The sequence below is a fragment of the Leptopilina heterotoma genome, unplaced genomic scaffold (assembly GCF_015476425.1).
Source record: "Leptopilina heterotoma isolate Lh14 unplaced genomic scaffold, ASM1547642v1 Lhet_14, whole genome shotgun sequence".
Classification (NCBI taxonomy): domain Eukaryota; kingdom Metazoa; phylum Arthropoda; class Insecta; order Hymenoptera; family Figitidae; genus Leptopilina; species Leptopilina heterotoma.
In genome coordinates this window covers 509348-530668 of record NW_025110859.1, presented here as the reverse complement: position 1 = coordinate 530668, position 21321 = coordinate 509348, and the positions used below count along the sequence as shown (strand labels likewise).

Below are 21321 nucleotides of genomic sequence, written 5' to 3'. Positions count from 1 at the left end.
CAATATGTATAACCAAATATATAAATTAATGACATTATTTATGTTTTAGTTTTAATATTTACATTTATAGTAATTGAAATTTTAATGTAATTTTAATCACATAATGGAGGAGCTGCTATATAATTCACTTTAGTTAACCTAAGTTATCGTGAAATAAATATTTTGACACTCTGATAGTCATTTATTTATTTAATGTAAAAGGTAAAAGGTGCGGGAGAAAAATTGCAAAAGACTCGAGAGTGTAAAAGATCTGAATGCAAAAGATCCGGAGTCGAGTGTATACCTAATATTTTATTTTTAAAAATGTACAGATTTTATATGACAATAAATTAAAAGGGTATAAATCATTCGTATTTATTTCTCCTTTTTTTGAATAGTTGTTGACCTAAAAAGAATATTTCGTCTAGAATCATGTTTATCGAAACTTGTAAAGCAAGAATAAAATTTATAATTGTTTACTTTTTCGTCTTCTTTCTTAAAATCAAATTTCCAAAATTTTGAAATGGATACTCTATTAAAATAGCAAAGGAGAAACCAAGACACACTATATATACACAGCATCTCCTACAATGCACTTAAACTGCAAAAGGAACAATTTTTTTAAATTAAAAAAACCACTTAAATTTTACTTTTTCTTTGCTGAGAAATACACTTTAATAATATAAAAAATTTACAAAATATAGGCTTTAGGGACCGGGACCCTCTTTCTTTCTTTTATTAGTCGATCCGTTTGGAGAAGTCTGAATCTCATATAAATTATTTTATTATATTTTATTGTTGTATAAATGTCTTAATAGAATGTTGAACGAAATGATTTACGATGACTTTGAAGTTCCAAATTCATAAAGAAACATTACGAATTAAGATTTCAGACTTCAGATTTTTATGGTTTTAAAAAAATCAACTTTTTAGTAGTTACTATTAAAAAAAATATTATGTTTTTTCAGTAGTGATTATCAGTAGTCACTCAGCAAAAATAATTGATTTTAATATTTAAAATTTTTAATTTATTTTCTAAATATAATATTAAATCGTAAATTGTTTAACTTATATTAAATTAATTTTGTATGTAAAAAATTGAATTTTTCCACCACAATTTTATTTAATAGTATATTAAGCAACAAGAGGAGAAAGGCAGCCATTTCTTTACGGTGATTTTTGTGACACGAGTGGAGGTCGAGGGCGCCGTAGGCGCCCCGAGACCGGAACGAGTGTCACAAAAATCATCGTAAAGAAATTGGCTGCCTGTATTCTCGTGTTACTTACGATATTTTTTATTCCTAATGCACAAAAGCGGCAATTTCAGATAGCAGACGACAGGGAGTAAAAGTCATTCACTTGTTCGATTTGTATGAAAATGGCGGCCGATTTCTCCCTTGGGCAAGAAAAATGCATGTGAACAGCTAATTTTCTTGCCCTTGGGAGAACACGGCCGCCATTTTCATACGGTCGAAGAAATGAATGACTTTCCTCCCTGTCGGCTGCTATCAGAAAGCGCCGTTTTTGTGCATGTGGGATAAAAAAAAATTTATTTTTAACTGTTTATTTTAGAATATAATTTTTACTTATTGTAAAACATTTCAGCTTTTAAATTGACTAAAGATATCTATAATTAAAACACATTGTAAAGTAATTCATTTTTTAATTTTACTATACTGAATAAAAATCAAATATATTTTGAGTAACAAGGTAAGAAAAATCTGTGAGAATTTTGAGAATTTCTCTCTTTCAAAAATTAATAATTAAAAAATTTTGTTTCAATTAAAAAAACTAATTTCATAACAGAAATTAATTACAATTACTAATAAAAATATTTTATTGCAATTAAAAAAGTTAATTAAAAATAATAATTATATATTTTTATTTTAAATTAAAAGTGTTTTATTTTTTAAAACTTTATTTTAAAAAATTGTTTTATTATTTTTTATTTTTATCACAAAAACACGCTGTTTTCAAAAAAGAAAATTATCACTCAATATTTCACTTGAAAAAAAGGTTAGGTTTTAAAAATTGACGTTAAACATTGAACACTTGAAAATTTCTTTCATTTATTTCAATAAGAGAATTTTTTATTTTATCGTAAGCACTGTGCGTTTTTAATCATATTTTCACTAGTTTTAATATGATTAAAAACGCACAGTGCTTACCAATTTTAACCTCCATGGCGAATTGGATTCTTGGGTGACACTTATTAAATTCATCCAAAAGATGGTCAGTTTTGTCCGAAGGTATAATAGCACAAATATCGTCAACATATCGTTTGAAAAAGGCTGGTTCGAAATCCAAATGTTTAATGGCAATATCCTCAAGGTCCTCCATAAATGAATATTACTTGACAAATCAAATGTGATATATGAAAGACCATGTAATAGTTGTAATGGCGTATATATTGGTCAAACGCGCAGGAAGCTAAGAAAAAGAATCTACGAACACAAAAGAGATTGTGGGAAAGACACTAGTACAACAGCATTAGTTCGTCACTCTCATGATTTAGATCACCTGTTTAATTTTAATAATACAAGAATCTTGAATTCTGAAGTAAATTGGTACAAACGGAATTTCTTAGAAATGTTCTACATCATGAGAAATCCGAACTCTGTCAATGTTAAAACCGACACGCAATTTTTAAATAGATCATATAAAAATTTTATTGTTAGTACTAGGAAATATTAATTATAATTTTAAAATAAGACCCAAACTTAACAGACTGTGATCTGTACTTTAGGCTTGCATAAACTGTGTATAACACTTTAACTTTACCAACCTAGCCTAACCTACGAATTTCTTTTTAATGACTTCTGCTATCATGCTGATGTTGACAGCAAGACTGAATTTTCAATGTTTTTAATGTTTTTTAATGTCTTAGCATGCAATATGCCTGTGATAGTTGTTTCAAATATGTGAAATGTTTTCGGCAATTTGGCCGCGTCTTGTCATCATCGTAATAATAACATGTATAATTTACCATATTAGCATAGGTTTGTAACATGAAAATAATTTTGTCTCTCTCTATAGAATGTTCGTTTTTTTGTTAATATAATTTTTTATGAACATTTATTTTTTAGTAATACTGAAGATGATCAGCGTTGACCTGATCGAAAAGCTTCTATAATAAATAGGACTTTCATGAAATTGACTTGATAAGAAACTATTGCTTACACCTTACATATGAATTTATTATTATTAATTAATAATCAATTAATCATATTAAATAATAAAATTAATTAATAAATATTTATAATAATTTATAATAAATTAATAAAAATAATTAAAAGTTTAATTACAGTAATCAATTTATTTATTAATTGTTAACGTTGCAAATTAAATTACTAAAAAGTTATAATAAGTAAAAAATCATCTAAAATGTTTTGTTACATAGAAAATATTAAAAGTATATACCAATGCTTAAAATCTCTAGTTACGGCACTGAACTGAACATTCGTGCAATGGTTATTAATTCTCAGTATCCATTGCGTTGAACGGCCGAGTGCGTTAAGCGGTGCGACTTTAGTCCAGCGGGACCCGGGTTCGCTCCCCGTTACCCCCCAAGATTTTTTCGGTGAAATTGCGTTATCGTTTTGAGGTTTATATAGATTATACTAATAAAAAATATTTGTTTCAGTGTTATTGTTAATAATAGTATTTAAAAAAATGGAAGTTGTTTGAAAACAGTAAATATTTAGGATATTCGAATTAAGAATTTTTTTTTAATTCAATTAAAAATCAAAAAGTAATGTAGAAAATTACAAGTAATAATTTACTATTCACATTTTTTTTAATATAATAATTCAACTAATTAATTAAAAATTATAAAATATTATATAATTTTTTATTCTATTCCATTTATTATGTACATCATATAAATTATAATGGATACAGAAATTTTCCAAAAATATTTTTTATTGAATTTCTTTGGTGCTAAATAGAAATTTTATATTAATTGAATGAAATAAATGTGTTAACTACAGTAAATCTTAATATTAAACAAATTTTCAGTATTTTAAAAGAATTAATTTGTCTAGTTTTTCTACAGAACCGTTGACCAGAATTTATAAAGTTGGGCTAGATAATAACTTGATAAAAAAAGCGTGACACTCCATTCCAGTTATTAGCCAGTTGGCTTGTAAAGTAACTAGACAATTTCAAGCGCGACTGGACAGTTCCTTTATAATAACTAGGACAAATTTCTACTAGGGATTAGCTTAATGCCTAGGCATTAAGCTAAATGCCGGCAAGTAGATAAATAAATCGTGAAAAATGGTTATTTTTCTATTTGCCTGAAATCAATTAGTCATTTAGCTTATTGACTAGGCGTTAAGGAAATTGCCTAAGTAGCACCCGGCAAATAGAAAAATGAGAATATGTGCATGTGTCACTCAACAGAAATATTAAAAAAAAATATGTCAAAATTAATTAACACAAATTGGGTCTTGCATAACTCTTTCGGTTCCGGCTGTAGATCGTGGACCATTTGATTTCTCGACTATTTTTGGTGTCATTTTAGATGTTCAAAATGGTGTTTATCAGATAGGAACTAAGGGTGGAATTATAAAAGGTTGGTTTCCTCGAACTGACATTGTGCAATCGGGAACCGAAATTATAAAAGTTGACGACGTATGTAAAGATGTTACATTAACTTTAAGGGAAGCTGTGTCTCAGTAATCTATGACTGGTGGACAGGGTTACAAAACATGTAACTGTAAGGCAGCTTTGAATCAATGTCAAACAAACAGATGCTCTTGTTACAAGGCTAAAATACTATGTAACTCGCGGTGTCATCAGTCCTCTACATGCCGCAATAAATAAATAAAAAATATAATTATTATTGATAATAAAATATTTGTGTTAATTAATTTTGTCATATTTTTTTAATATTTCTGTTGTGTGACACATGCACATATTTCTCATTTTTCTATTTGCCGGGTGCTATATTCGTTCAATTATCAGACGACTCCAAGAGCGCTCAAGACAAGTTGGTGAACATAAATTAAAGATTGTTAACGTTGCCGAGTGGTACACAACGCAGAAATGCAGCACTTGTTGTAGGCAGTGTTTTGTATCACCTTCCCCCCTACGGTATTCATTTTGCAAAAAAAGGAATGTCACTTGGGAACGGGACGTCAACGCGGGGAGGAATATACTAAACTTGGCCCTTATAAAAGATAATTTTATGAAGAGGACAAACCTTAAAGATCCTACAGTGTTAATCCTCAAATTAGTGAATCAGCTTATGCGGACACGTGATCCCTTATTGCAGCTCATATTTTGAAGAGCATACACGTCAGGTAAGATTGTATGTTATATGTATTCATATACAGTAGAACCTCGATTATCCGAGGTAATGTGGGGAAGAGGTACCTCGGATAATCGAAAACTCGGATAACACGGAACCAATGAAAATTTCAAAATTTTAAATTATTTTTCATGTGTTTAAAGTGTTAGAATAATATTAAATGACAAAAATGGACGAAATTTTAAATGCAATGATCACAAATAGTGGTTTTGTAAAATTTATTTTCCAAATTTAGTCGCTCGATCCGTTTTATCCGAGTTATTCCGCATTATCCGAGCATGTTTTGTGCCTCGGATAATCCGGAATCTCGGATAATCGAGGCTCGGATAACCGAGGTTCTACTGTATAACATTTATTGTACATACATATCACAAGAGTATAATTTAACATCAGATTTTTTTGTCAAGTTTTTGAATAATTTCAAAATAATCTATTTCTTATTTCAATGATATTTTGGTTTATATTATAGTTCTAATTCAAAGTTTAAATTCCCTTGAACTGTCAATAAGCTAATGCAAAATTAATAAATTAGATTTCTTTTGTTTTCATTCTTCACATTTCACTTTTAATATTTTAAACCTGATAATTGGTACGAAACTTACATAACTAATACTAAATTAATACTACTTGAGATTAAATTTAGAAGGTTCTATTTTAATACTGAAATGTGGTACTACATAATTTAATAATTTTTTTTACAGTGTAGACGCCTTGTGCTTGTGCTATTAAGTTTAAGGGGTAAGTTCACAGAGGTGTGGCCCTTAGTGTGCGACCCACGAAGGATCGAAGGGAAGATAATAGCGAAATTACAGCAAAAATTGAGCCTCTTATTCCTTTCATACTTTCCAATGGAAAAAAGGAAAGGGGAAGAATTGTAATTCAAGAATAAATGTATATTTAAATACACACAGTGGAGAAATGAATATATATATATATATATATATGTATATGTATATATATAGAATATCATACAATAAGAATACAATCAGAGGGAATCTCAAATGAGTTGAGGGCGAGTAGTAAATCACATTTTGCATATTTGCAACATTCAATATATCAATAGTTCATTATTTCAAACATAAGTTAATTTAAATATTAGTTTTATTATACTTTTTGCTTGAAGTATTGTTTTTTATTAATTTTATCCTTTTTTTTATTAATATTGTTAATACTTTTTGCTTAATATTCCATACATATATAGATTACCAATTACAGGGTTGCTACAAGAATTTCATTTTATTTTTCTGAAAAATAATATTCTGTATTTTATTTCCCTTTATATTTATTATTTATTAATTTTCATCAAAAATATTCACTTTTTTCTTATCCTAACAATAACTACATTTCTAAATTTTTGCAAAATTTCAATTATTTTCTAAATTTTAATTTTAAATTCTTCGAATATAAGATATTGTATTTAACCTTTAAAGTGCTATGCCGGTCTGACAGACCGCTATAAAAATTTTCTTTGCTTGTAACTTTTTTTCAAAGTAAGATACGAACTTGAGCTTTTCAGTAGCTTCATATTTTATAAAAATCTGTTAAGTGACAACTTTTTCAAAAATTTTTTTTCTTTCAATTTTGTATTGTAAAATATGTAAAAATAAAAAAAATTGAATCAAATTAATGTAGAAATGACTTTTTTATGTTAAAAAGTGAAAAATATTTACAATAGTTGTCTTTAGAAAATAACAAATTACTAAAAAACCGTAAAAAAGGGAATAGTGGTCTGACAGACGGGGGGTAGAACTGAGCGTGATTTTTCGGCACATAGCACTTTAAAGGTTAAATATAATTTCTAAAAGTAAAAAAACTAAAATTCTTTAAATTATAAAATTTATTTCAGTTTTTAACAAAATTTCCAAGTAATTGAAAATTTAATTTAATCTTTTTAAATTATTTATGGAAATTTAACTATCTTCAACAAATTTTAATTACAATTTTTTAAAACACTGATATTTTCGTAATTTCTGAATTAAGTTCCATTCAAAACATGAATAATTTTTTGTTAAATAAATTTATATTTCCACAGGAATTAAAATATTATAATCATTTCAATGTAAAACCGTTTTGAAAATTTATTTTAAATGATTGAATTGTTTATAAAAATTTTAATAAAATTTTTGAGAATAATTGAATTCTCCGCAGAATTCATTTAAAATCGTTTTGAAAATAATTAAAATCCTGGCGATGAATTTTATGATTTATGAAAATAATTGAATTACTGAGAAGAATTTTATTATTTATGAGAAGAATTAAATTCTTGAGAAGAATTTTATTAAAGTTTTGGAAAATAATTGATTTCTCGAGAAGAATTTTATTAAATTGCTTTTAAATAATTGAATTCCAGTGAAAATATTTATTATTTTTTGAAAATAATTGAATTCTTGCGAAGAATTTTATAAAAAAGGTTTTAAATAATTCAATTCCTATGGTTTTATGATTTATGAAAATAATTGAATTTTTGCAACAAATTCTATTAAAATTTTATCAAAATAATTGAATTACTGAGAAGAATTTTATTATTTATGAAAATAATTAATTTCTTGCGAAGAATTTTAATAAAAAATGTTTTGAATAACTAAATTCTCGTGAAAAATTGTAGGTATTATATTTTAAAAATAATTGAATTCCTATGATAATTTTATTATTTATGAAAATAATTGAATGTTTTACTGAATTTTTTTTAAAATTGTTCTCTAAATAATGGAATTCTTTTGAAAAATTTTATTAAAATAGTGAATATAAAATATCAAGAAAATTATCAATCCTCCAAGTCAAATATTAAAATAATAAAAACACAATTTTAACGTTTCGACAGCCCTGCTGTCCTCATCGGAAACGTGAAATAATTATAGAAAATTTAAAATTTGTGCGATCAACACGACCGGTTTAAGTTGACTCATTGAAAATAATTAAATGTTTTACTGGATTTTTAAAAAAAATTTCTTTTAATAATTGAATTTTTTGTGAAATTTTTATTAAAATAGTAGATATTCAAAATAATAGAATTACTGAAAGGAATTTATTATTTATTATGAAAATAATTGATTTCTTGCGAAGAATTTTACTATTTAAAAAAATAATTGAATTCTTGAGAAGAATTTTAATAAAAATTTAAGAATTACAGTTCTCGTGAAAAATTTTATTATTTTTTAAAAATAATTGAATTTTTACAAAGGATTGTATAAAAAATATTTTAAATAACTGAATTTTTATGAATATTTTATGATTTATGAAAATATGATTGTTTCAATGAATTTTATTAAAAATTTTCTTTAAATAATTGAATTCTTTTGAGAAATTTTACTAAAAAAGTAAATACACTGGAATTCCCAAGAGAGTCCGACCCAAGAGAGTCACCAGCTGTGGTCGCGGCGTTTAGAGACGTCAGGGGGGTACAGATGGACGGGGTCAAAATCAACTAACGAAAAGCAGGAGTGTAAATTTTAAGTGTTCCTTCAAGGCCCTGGTTATTTACATATTTAAATCCTATTTTTTTAAGATTTTTTTGTTTCAAACTTTTTTCACTGTTAAATAAAATTGATCAAATTGCAATGAATTGATACCAAACATTTTTTTTATAATTTAATCCAAATTTTTAGTAATAGTTTGATCAAATTTTGTATTTATTTAATATTTTTGAGAAAACGGTTTATTTAATTAATGCAAATAATATACTTTATTTCAACATAAAATTTGTTTCTAAATTAAATATTATCTAATAGTATATCATAGAATTAAACTAAATATCTGAAACATAATTTTTGTTTAACTGAAATAAAATTTAATTTTGAACTATCAATTTTTTTTATCTAAAAATGAATAATTTTTGTAATCAAACGATTAAAAAGTTATTTTTAAAGATAGTAACTGTTTCATACACTTAGAATATATTGAAATCTTAATATTTACTGTCCTTACGAGACTTATTATAAACACAATACAATTATTAAGTGAAACAATAGCTAAGAATTTATTTATTTTCGAGTGATAATTCTGTTTTTATACTCTCTGATCCTAAATATGTGAAACACACGTTTTTTTAAGAATATTGTACTCCAAGTTTTAAATTATAAATAAACATTATACATTTCTATTCATATTGATAAAATTTATTTAATTTATAATATAAAATTGTAAAAAATATAAAAATTTATATTCATTTATATAAATAGAATAAATGGGCCCTTTTCATATGGACGTACAAATATTGTTTTCATAGACTCTACGGCCCTTAATGTTTACATTTTCAAAAGGTCAAGGTCACTCTCCAAGAGAGTCACATAGGACTCTGCGATGGACTCTCTTGGGAGTTCCAGTGTATTGAAAATAATTGAATTTTTTGAAAAGTTTTGAAAATATAATTGAACCATTCTAAAGAAATGTATTAAATTCTTTAGAATTATTTCTGAAAATTGTATTAAAATTTTGGACAATAATATTTTCATTTCAACTAATTAGTGAATTTAAAAAAGGACCAAATTGTTAGAAAAAAGAGAAAAATCAATATTTTCCTTTGTACAAGGGGTTGTATTATTTTCTCATCCGTTTCATCGATGCCCGTTCAAAGGGCAGGAAATAACTCCTTAGGAAACAACTCTCTGCCTACTAACATATCCTCTCGTTATATCGAATTCATGTGCGATAAAGAGACAGGACAATAACTATTCCACGGAGGCATTGGTGGCGAGTTTCATTGTTCTCGCCAGTGTGTAAAATGTTGAATTCGCGTTCATTTGTTCTTCTCGGTTTCCATCCGGTCGGTTTTAAGGTCGTCTACACGAGCTTTCGAAGGTGCGTGAGAAACTGACGTGATTCATTTCAAGAAATTCGCGTGGCAAGAATGCGAACTTTGCCTCCGACACTTGAAGGCCAGAATTCTCTCTGTATCGCATGAATCGCGTGACAACATTTTTCCGGAAGAGCTACAAATCAACGCAAAAAAAGGAGAATTTCCTCCTTTCTTTTTCGACAAATACAGAAGTCACTTCCTTGAGAGATCTACTATGTGATGCTAATTAAACATTAACAACGACAACAAAGGAGCGATTGTCGAGAGAAATAATTAATAACCAATTAGTCATTAATTAATAAATAATAAAAGTTATTGAAAATTTGAAATTAATGGCAGCAGCGGCATTAATAATTGTGGCAGTTTTTAAATTTCAAATTCCTATTTAGACATTTTTTCTATTTTTCCTTTTTTCTCGACCCAAGAAGATTAATGGTAAGAATGAATCTCGGGAAAGTCTCACCAGCACACAAATTCATTTTCTCATTTTAAAAGGTATATATTTTTCACAAATCAAAAGCGAAGCACTCACAATTTTCTCAATACGAAAGGAAACAATGGTGGCCAAGAGTTTTTTTTTAAAAAAGAAGTTTCTGCGTCCCTTTTTTTCTCGCAATTTTTTTCATTCATCTCCAAGAGCAAAGGAGGAACTATCTATATATATAGATAGATAGATTTGTCGAAACAATAGAAGAATTTTTTTTTGTTACGAGACTCTAAAAAGACAACAATACCTAGAGACTTTTCTGATCAACAAAAAAGGAAAAATCGAAATGTCTAATCCCGACAATATTCTTATTTTTTAAATAGCTCGCATATTTAAAGTTAAAATGCGGAATTTTATACTTTGAAAATAAAAAGAAATTTAAAGGGGATTATTTTATATTTCTCACAACTAAAATTAAAGAATATTCTCTTTTTAGTCTTCGAAACTTTGTTCTAGTTAATAAAATGTTTATCGTGATTGTTATACAATTATATATGCACAGCTTTAAGTGTCATTACCCGGTTGACACCAATAAAAAAGTGTGACATAAGTTCGCTTCATTGAATTTTTTTTTCTTTACTGAACTTCATTCTCGTTCACCAACGCTCTATTTCCTTGTGATAAAAGAGAGAAAAAACATGAAAGGATAAGTCAAGAATTCACTTGTGAAATAATTATTTCTAAAGAAATATTCGTGTATTGCATTATTATTCAGATATTTAAATTGAAAGGGAAAAAATTCTAACGAATCTCAATTTTCCTCGTATAGAAAAACTTAATATTTGCATCAGAAGCAAAAATGCACTCGTATAAAATATCTCTTCCGAACATAATTAATTACAAAAATTATAATAGTAAATATTAATAATAAAATGTTAATTAGAAAAAAAACCCTACGATGATTCTTCTGATACAAAAAATATGTAACACAAAACGAGAGCGACGTTTGATTTATTTTTAAAGCAAGACCTTGGTAGAGAAACAAATTAAGCAATTTTTTCATCGATATAATAAAGTGTTTACAATTTATAAATTTATCGGGACAATTAGAGGAGTGGATTTAGTGAAGCGTAATGTTACATCAATGAACAAAGTGATAAGGAAAGTATAAAAGAAAACATTATTACATATAAGATTCAAGTCTACGTATTGCTATTTTCGCCCACTTGCTACTCGACCTGGTGGCATTTTACCAAAATATCTAGAATTGGCACGAATGCGGCAGCCAATTCGTCCTGGCCTAGCTACATTTGTCCACACGCAGCCAAATTTCTCTCCACTAAACTTTTCTCTTTTTATTTGCAACATATCCTACTTCTTGCAACTGCAGTAAAACTGGACCAAAAGAAATTTATAAGGTCAAAATCGGGGATATATTATTTCTATAATAAATAATACCAATAAAATTTTATCAACTGAATAATCAAATTAACGGAGAGAAATATATTCAAACAGTATTGCTATTTAAAATAAAATTTAACAGGGATAACAGTTAGCCCACTTTTTTATCCCCTTCATTCATTTCTTATCAGTTAAAAAATTATTTAGTAATTTTTAACAAAAATTTTCTTCAAATAGACGTATCTTTCTTTGAGTCCCCACAGGAAAGCTTAACTCTGTACCTAACTGTATGCCTTGCGCTAGACTCATCTCTGATTAATTCTGGGGAAGTTATAGGTGTTCAAAAATAGTAAAACTTAATTTTGAGAAACAAACATTTTTCTTCAAATAGCCGTATCTTTCTTTGTATCAAAGATATGATGCCCTGGTTGGTTCCAAAATAAGGCTTAACTCAATTGTTTAAAGACAGATAGACTTCTTCAGGGTTATTGAAGTTCAATAACTTATAAGAATATTTTTATTATAAAACATGAAGAAAACGATAACTCTGAGTTTTCAACTCAGAGTGATCGATTACTGTAACTTCTTCAAAATTATTTTCATCATTTCAATTTAATTATTATTTTCTACAATTTTTAATTAAAATTCTTCTTTAAATCAATAAATAATTTTTAATAATTTTTCGACAAAATTCTTTGAGAATTTTCAAATCCATTTATTAAGGTATTAGTCGCGTAAAATGGTTTTCGTCAAATTTTTTTCAAATTTTGCATACTTCCTGAAGTATTTATCTACAGAATGAGACCAATTTCATTAATTTTGACCGTTTCAAAGCTTCAAAAAATAAATTCAAAGTTCATACCGGTTTTGCATGATAACTAATCGTCAGATTTTGAAATAAAACTACCAAAGTATTCAATTGAGGCCTTGGATCCAATAACTCGCCCGACGCTCGGAGGAACGCGCAACTGCCAGTCAGTGAGCAGTGAGTGCCTCTGGGCCATTCACTGCTATCCGACTGGTATTAGCGCGTGTCTTCGAGCGTCAGGCGAGTTATTGGATCCAAGGCCTCAATTAGATGATATACAAATGAATAAAAAAACATTACATTTTTTGACCGCACCAAACTATAAAAATATATTGACAGAAAGTTAAAAAAAATTAAACTATATGAACTTTCATACGAACGAATTGAGTAAGGAAATTATTCAATAATATTAAATATATACTAGCAAATAAAAACTTCAAATAATTTAAAAAGAAATTCAATTAAACTTTTTCAAAAAAATTAATTCTACAGAATTGTTAGTTAAAAATATAAAAAATCCAGATATTCAAAGATTTTAATTTGAAACCTTTCTAAAATTCAATTATTACTAAATTAAAATTCATGCTATAATGCTTCTAATATTTAATTATTATCGATTATTATCTAAAAATTAAACTAAAATTCATTTTAAAATCTATTTTTATTAGAAAATTCTACGAGAATTCAATTATTTTAAACACATGTAAAAATAAATAATTTATTGAATAATTGAATGCTTCTTAAAATTGAATTCCCATAAAGAATTTTATCAACAAATTTGTAAATAATTGAATTCTTTCGATGAACTTTAATACAATTTTTAAGAATACTAGACGACAAATTGCGCGCCAACAGTGTTTCGAGTTTGACGATGAAAAATTAATTTTCAAAACATAATTAAAAAATCAAATAATTAAACATAATTTATAAAAAATAGACATACACCGAAAAAAATCTCAATGGTATTATTAACTATGACCCTATAGTTAATCTTAACCTAGTAAATACCTAGTAAATACCTTTACCTTTGCAATAATTTGTGTATTTAAATTTATTTTCATTTAAATGGCATAAATAATTAAAAATAAATAGTTTTTGACAAGTGTATAAAATTGTGTACTTGAAATGTATAAAACATCATCTGATTAAGTGTTGTATTTTGACTCGAAAGTCTATTAAAAAATTAAAATACCAAGTCGTGTTTAGTGTTGTGGTTATCGTTCCGGGTTTCAAAGTGCGTATTCGTTAGGTTCAGGTGTTCGCGTCCCCCCTGCGTCAAATATTTATTTCATAAGTTTAAATTAATTCCAAGGTATATAAATGCAAAGTAAAATATAAATATGTTTAATAAAATAATTAATTATTTTTTTTAATTATATTTCCTTTTTCTCTTTTATTGGATAATAAGAATTTGATTAAGAATTTCAAATAATTATGATACACAGTGTAAATCTAATATTGTTATCCTAGTCATTTTGACTATTTTTTCCTGATTGCATCGACTAATTTTCCTGGTCACTTTAACTATGCTTGAATTTTATTACTTTGACTAGGATTCTATAGTTGGCTCCTCTCGTAACTAGGAAACCTAGTCAATTCCTGGTATACGGGTCCTAGGCATTTTTTACGGTGTATTTATATAAAATAAATGATCATATTTTGTTTATTATAAAAAACATTTATTACATGAAGTAATACGAACAAAATCATCAAAAATTAGGCCTAATTTTATTGAAATTTACTCTCTAAATCAGAATCAGTGAAATTCCTACTTAAGATTAGTGAAATTTGACTAAGAATCAGTGACTTTATTCTCGCGATTTGAATCAGTGGAATTAAACTGAAAATCAGTTAAAAATGACGGAAACTGAAAATCAGGAACTAAAACAAAACTAAAATTTCGAAACGGTTCTTGGTATTTATTCAAAAATAAATTTTATTTACTTATAAAATACATATACATTTATTTTATAATTAATGCAGGGTGTCCTGCAAGTACTAGGAAAACAATTGCCTGACTTTCCCTTCCCTTTTTTATAACAAATCTTTAACAAAAAAAATTATATGAGCCCAGGTGCGAATTTTGGTCGGCCGCCAGAGTTGGCAGGTCGGGCCCAGGTCGGCCCATCTATGGCTGCCAATAGGTCGGCAGCCAAAGTCGGGCCGACTTTGGTTACTGTTTCCACCCAAGGTTGGGCCGACTATGGGTGCCAGAGTTTAGAGAACCTAATTTTAGTTGGTCGGGCCGACTCTGGCCTGAGTCGGGCCGATGGTCGGCAAAACTATGGCAGCCAGAGTGTAAAAAACCTAATTTCTGTTGGTCGGGCCGACTCTGGCCTCAGTCGGGCCGATGGTCGGTAAAACTATGGCAGCCAGAGTGTAAAAAACCTAATTTCTGTTGGTCGGGCCGACTCTGGCCTGAGTCGGGCCGATGGTCGGTAAAACTATGGCAGCCAGAGTTTAAAAAACCTAATTTCTGTTGGTCGGGCCGACTCTGGCCTGAGTCGGGCCGATGGTCGGTAAAACTATGGCAGCCAGAGTTTAAAAAACCTAATTTCTGTTGGTCGGGCCGACTCTGGCCTGAGTCGGGCCGATGGTCGGTAAAACTATGGCAGCCAGAGTTTAAAAAACCTAATTTCTGTTGGTCGGGCCGACTCTGGCCTGAGTCGGGCCGATGGTCGGTAAAACTATGGCAGCCAGAGTTTAAAAAACCTAATTTCTGTTGGTCGGGCCGACTCTGGCCACGGTTGGCCCGACCATCTTAAAAAACATTTCTATACTGCCATGGTAGAAATTAAAAGTTTTTGTGTTAATTATTTTAGCTAAAATGGATTAAACAAAAACTAATAAACGTTATCTGATTTATTAATCGTTATGAATTACAAATTTCTTTTTTTAAATTGCAGCTTATAAATTCATTTTTGTTCTTAGGCTTTCATGTAAGCGTAGCGTAATGGTTAGCGTGTTAGACTTCGGTGCGTTAGGTTGCGAGTTCGATCCCTGCGAGCGTTAGAAATTTTAATTTGTATTTATGTATAAGATTGCGTCTAGTGTTAAGATGAATGCGATAAATAAATAAATAAATAATGAATATTAAGATATCACTTAATATCTGTTAATTGTAAAGTTAATAATTTTTTGCAAACGGTCGGCCGACTATTGGCTGCCAAGGTCGGCACGACCATGGTTGCCAAAATGAAGCCGACCTTCTTTCTCATGGTCGGGAAAACTTTGGCACCCCTGGTCGGCCCGACTTTGGCACCCATGGTCGGCCCGACCATGTTAGCCACTGGACGGCGGGTGTTACAATTCACTAGTTCGGCCGACCTTTGGCTGCCAAGGTCGGCACGACTATCCACTTGGTCGGCGCGACCATGGCCCGACCAACTTTTCGCACCTGGGAGCTGGTAAATATTAACGTAATTTTATGATAGTGAACTTAAACACTTTATTTATCATCATTATAAACCTTCTTTTGTTGTAAACAAAATATTACACACATAAAATCTAAAAAAACAAAGATAAAATAATCTAATTGTTTGTTTATTGAAAAACCACGATCTAAAGCCGCGTTCCCATGAGATAAAATTAAAATCATTTTCACAAAGTTTTCCAAATTAGAAAAGCCTTTTGATGATGATTTCAAAAATGAAAGAGAACCAATAAACGAAAGTGATTTACTCATTCAAGTATCTGGTCGGCTGAAAATTTAAAAAATAAAAAAAAATCGATTTCTCATGAAATTTTAAAAAAATTTCCTGATTTTGATTAAAATTCCCTGACTTCCCTGACCGCTGGACACCCTTATTAATATATTAATTATTTATATATTATTTATTATTAAACTTTTTTATAATATAAATATAATTTTATTTATAACAAAAAATTGTAGGATAATAAAAAAATTAATAATAAATAAATTTTAAAATACAATATACTGTCAGAAATTGTCAGTACGAACGACGGGCGAGCTAAGAAAAATTGCTGCTGAAATTAAATTAACATCCAATTATTATTGGAAAATGATAGCTACTTCACTAAGAAAACATTATACTTAATTCAAATACAAAAATAATTTTAGATGATTTTGTAATTGAAATTAGTTTATAAGTTTAATCCCAATATATAGAAAATATCTACTGCTTTCATTCAAAAGTATTATTTATTTGAATAATTATATTTAATTATAATGTATTTTCTGTTTTGGTTTAAACAAAAAATATGTTTAAAAATATTATGTTTGAAAGCCTATTAAATTCTGCGTCGACTGATATGTAAATAAATATTATTTTATATTTTTGAGAGATTAATCTCCAAAGACATTTTGAAAAAAATTGATTCATTTTTCTAATTTCGTGCACCCTAAAAAGAGTAATCTCATAGTTAAAGAAAAAATCCTCTTCTATAATATCCTCTAAAGTTTTCTTCTCCAAAGGAAAATATTCCAATTTAACGTATATTATTTTTATTCTTTGGTGGTTAATAATAGAACAAAACAATTTTTTGATGTTCAAATGTCAGAAAAATTGAATTCAAATGAAATAAATAAAGGAATAAATATATTAATAATTGTAAGTAATTGAAGGGCTACATAAAATAAGGGGACGAACGCGTGGTTGAAAGGGATAATATCAGTCAGGTAGCAGCGAGCGGCTCAAGGCCTGTCACTGCTACCCGACTGGTAGTATCCCTTCCAAGCCTCGCGTTCGTCCCCTTATTTTATGTAGCCCTTCAATTAACTATTAGTTTTTAATTATATTTATTTAATTAAACACATTTAATTCAGTGCATAAAATTAACTTTCCTTCATAAGTTCATAATCGTAATTAGTAAATAATATGCGAGAGAAAAATCCTCTAAAGTGAAGAGAATTAATTTTTATACCATATATAAGAGGAAAATATGCATTCAGTTTAGAGGATTCGGAATCAAATCAAATTTTAGAAAAACATACTTGGACATTTTTTAGATATTTCAAAAACTGTTGAATAAATTTTAAATTTCAAAGACTTAAATAAAAGCTGAGACTATATTGATTATGTTATATTATAAGAGTTTTTAATTTTGCTCCCCATTTTTCTAGACTGTGCAGCCACACAAACATATTACACGAAAATTGAAAAATTAATCAATTTTTTTTTTAAATATCTTAGGTGATAAAATCTCTGAAAAATATAAAATAATATTTATTTATATATCGCAGTCGAAGGAATTTAATAGGCTTTCAAACAATCTAAGAACCAAGTTTCTATCATTTTGTAACAATAAACTATGTTAATTTAATTTCAGCAGCAATTTTTCTTAGCTCGCCCGTCGTTCGTACCGACAATTTCTGACTGTAGTGTATATTTTATTTTAAATCAATAATATAATTATTATTAATTTTAAAACGTTATATAATAATAAAATTCTTTTAGTAACCAAACACTTTTATTTATTATTAATGTTGTCAGTTTCTTCTGACCTTCTTTTCTCTGTTGGTTTATGTATTTCTTTAATAATTTCTTTTAGAATTAATCTTTTTAAATTTATAGATAATACACACTTCTTAGATGAAGCAGATAAATATACGTTTTATTATCTGCAATGAAAGACATTAGTAAAATTAATTATTTTATTAGTTATTAAAATATGTATAAAATTTTTATATTGAATTTAATCTTTCATAACATTTTCTAACATTTAATGTTAAAAATTTTAAATATTTTATATTAGAATAAATTAAATATTAATATTATTTACATAAATTAAATATATAAAACTTAATCATTTAAAAATTAATTCAATTAAATTTATTTAACAGTTATATTTATCTAAATAATTTCTTATCAATAATAATTTATTAATTTATAATTTATTTAATTGGATTAAATCACTTTATTACGTCAATAATATATCTGAAGGAATCGCGTTAATTAAGATAACGATTTTCACGAACGTATTTCCAAAATAGATTGAGACTATTTTTTTTAAGTACTTGAAAGACGAAGATGATGAAAAATATTTGGATAAAGGGAATATAGCCCTCTTACGCACACTACTTTTATTTTAATGTGTAAGTATATGTTCGTATAGTGAATGAACCTCTCTATTTCAAGTGTTTAAAAGACAAAGATAGAAAATATGAATTCAGCCAATTGAGTATAGCTCACGAGTGAAAGCAACCAATGGGATAGGCGTTACTATACTTCGAGATATTTCGAGAGATTTTCGTTTAGAGATTTCTTATATAGGAATTAAATTTTTCGAGGAATTTGATTAAAATTAAAATGTACAACGAGCATTATTATTTTAGTGTGAATATCAACTTTAAGTCTTAGAATTAACCTTCTTGCGTACAAATTTTTATAATTATTATTTCGAAAACGAAGAAAAACACTTTCGTCAAATTTCAATAGAAGATAGATTATGTTCTAAAAATATATTTGCAAAATCCCAAATTTCTTAGAGGTCCGACAAAAACGTTGTAAGTGAAACAAAAAGTGTAATTTTTTTCAACAAAAAAATTTTTAAAATCAATTTTCGTCCACAAATAATAAAATTTGTAGTTTATTTTGGTCGTTAGTACGTGCAGAAAAGAAAGATTTTTATATTTGTGGTGAGTACCAACACGTAATACTTAATAGTTTTTTAATAATGTCTTTTAAAAAATTTAAGTTTACGAAATCACATAGTGAACCACCTACTTTTGATAATTAATATTATTAATGGAAATAAAATTTGTAACATAATATTATGGTTAATGAACTCAGAAAATCATCATACAAGAAAATCAAATTTTTTTAAAATATCTTTTTTAAGAAAGGATGGTCGCAACGACTATCAGACGAAAGTCAGTGCACTGACCCAATTGAATTCTTGTGAAATTTTTATTATTTATGAAAATAATTAAATATTTGCGTAGAATTTAATTCAAATTTTTTTTAAATAATTGAATTCTTTTGGAAATTTTTTTTAAATAGTAGTAGATATTGTTGGATTCCAATAAATTATAACAATAACTTTGTTTAAATACTTTTATTAATAATTTTGGAACGTCAACTCTCGACTGCCGACTCGGACTAATCTGAATTTTAGAGAATAGTGTGCAGCTTTTATATTATGAGATAACAATAGATTTCAGTTTTTAACTTTAATCGTTGCCCTTTCAAAGTACAAGTTCTAAATCGTCATGTACAAAATATTTACACTGGACAATGTTCAGAAAATCCCTATCTCGAAATAAGTCAATATGAATATAGTGATTAATGAATTATGTATATAACATCTTCCTTTTTTAGATTAAAGACGCAAGTGTTCAAATCTCTAGTTAATAAAAATTTTTTTTTTCTATTATACATACATTTTTTTTTTTTGAAAATACAAATGTGAAAATACAAATATGTGAAATTTAAATAGGTGTGGTACTCCTGCGAAATTTTATTCCTTTTGGTTGTTGGAAAGTTGGTATTTTTGTAATAGAATCAATTTCTGCAGATGTACTAGCTAATTCGATGTCTTCATGGGAGTCCTTATTTGAATATACTACAACTTCTTTCGTATTGAGGTTAGAATCAAAATTACAATTTACAAAGTTTTTTATCGTTGGAGGTAAGATCTGTCCAGTGGTTGGGTCTGATGTGAAACAGCACCATTTTTTTATTAAGCGTAGACATCCGCACCATCGAAGACAGTTACCAATTATAAAAAGTAAGATTATTGCTCCAATTACAGCTAAAAGAGTTGTATACCATTTGCTGTGTGTAACAATGAATGGTTCATTGATCTGTTTATTGATGATTTCGTCCATCTCGTTTAATTTTTTGTTGGAATATGTGAGTTCCGAGAGGTCGATATTGTTTAAATGTACAGGTTCCAATGGGATAGATTGAATTTATTTAATATCTAAATCTTTGATGCAACAATCATCCGAGATTATACTAACATTTGGTATATAGAATGTTAAATTTTTGTCAGCAAAATCTGTCGTTTCTAATGCATAACGATTAGTATAGCCTTTGCAATGAGATTCTAACGAAATTAATCCAGTTTGATGAAGGATTACATCCGTTATATCTTGTTTTCCATTATTACAGATGATCGTAAGTGTTGTCGGTTTCTGCAACACATAAAACCATTGGTTGTTTCCAGCGAATTTTCAGGTTTCAATGACGGCTTTCGTTGTCTTGATTTGGCAATCTTCAGGTAGAACATTTGTGTGAGGTAGTAGCAGTTGAACTTCGCATTCGGGTTGTTCCGTGACTTGGATGGTGTGTGCGTTGAAACAAACGTACTTTCCCTTTAAGTACTCGAAACAATCTGACAATTCTTTTAAGGGAAGGAATTGTATTTTTGATTGGGATAATAGGAGATATTGGTATTTAGGAACAATATATGAAAATATTGAGGTATTGGCATGTTGAATTGGCATTGGTATCAATTGGTAAAGATCAAATTGAATTTTCGATATCAGTGGAACTCGTATACTAAATATAGTAATTTTGTCTGTATGAAATACAGCTACTTTTAATAATTTATATAGTAACGGAAAGTGTTCTTTATTTGGAGAAATTAATAATTCGTATTCTCCTTCATATTTATTTAATTCTTCTAATAAT

At 27.9% G+C, this 21321-nt stretch overlaps 1 protein-coding gene across 3 annotated transcripts in view; it reads right to left on the bottom strand.

Moving 5' to 3' along the window:
• Positions 1-21321, bottom strand: part of LOC122497919 (cytohesin-1) — a 96583-nt gene that overhangs the window by 20705 nt on the left and 54557 nt on the right. The gene's annotated exons all lie outside the window — the stretch shown is intronic.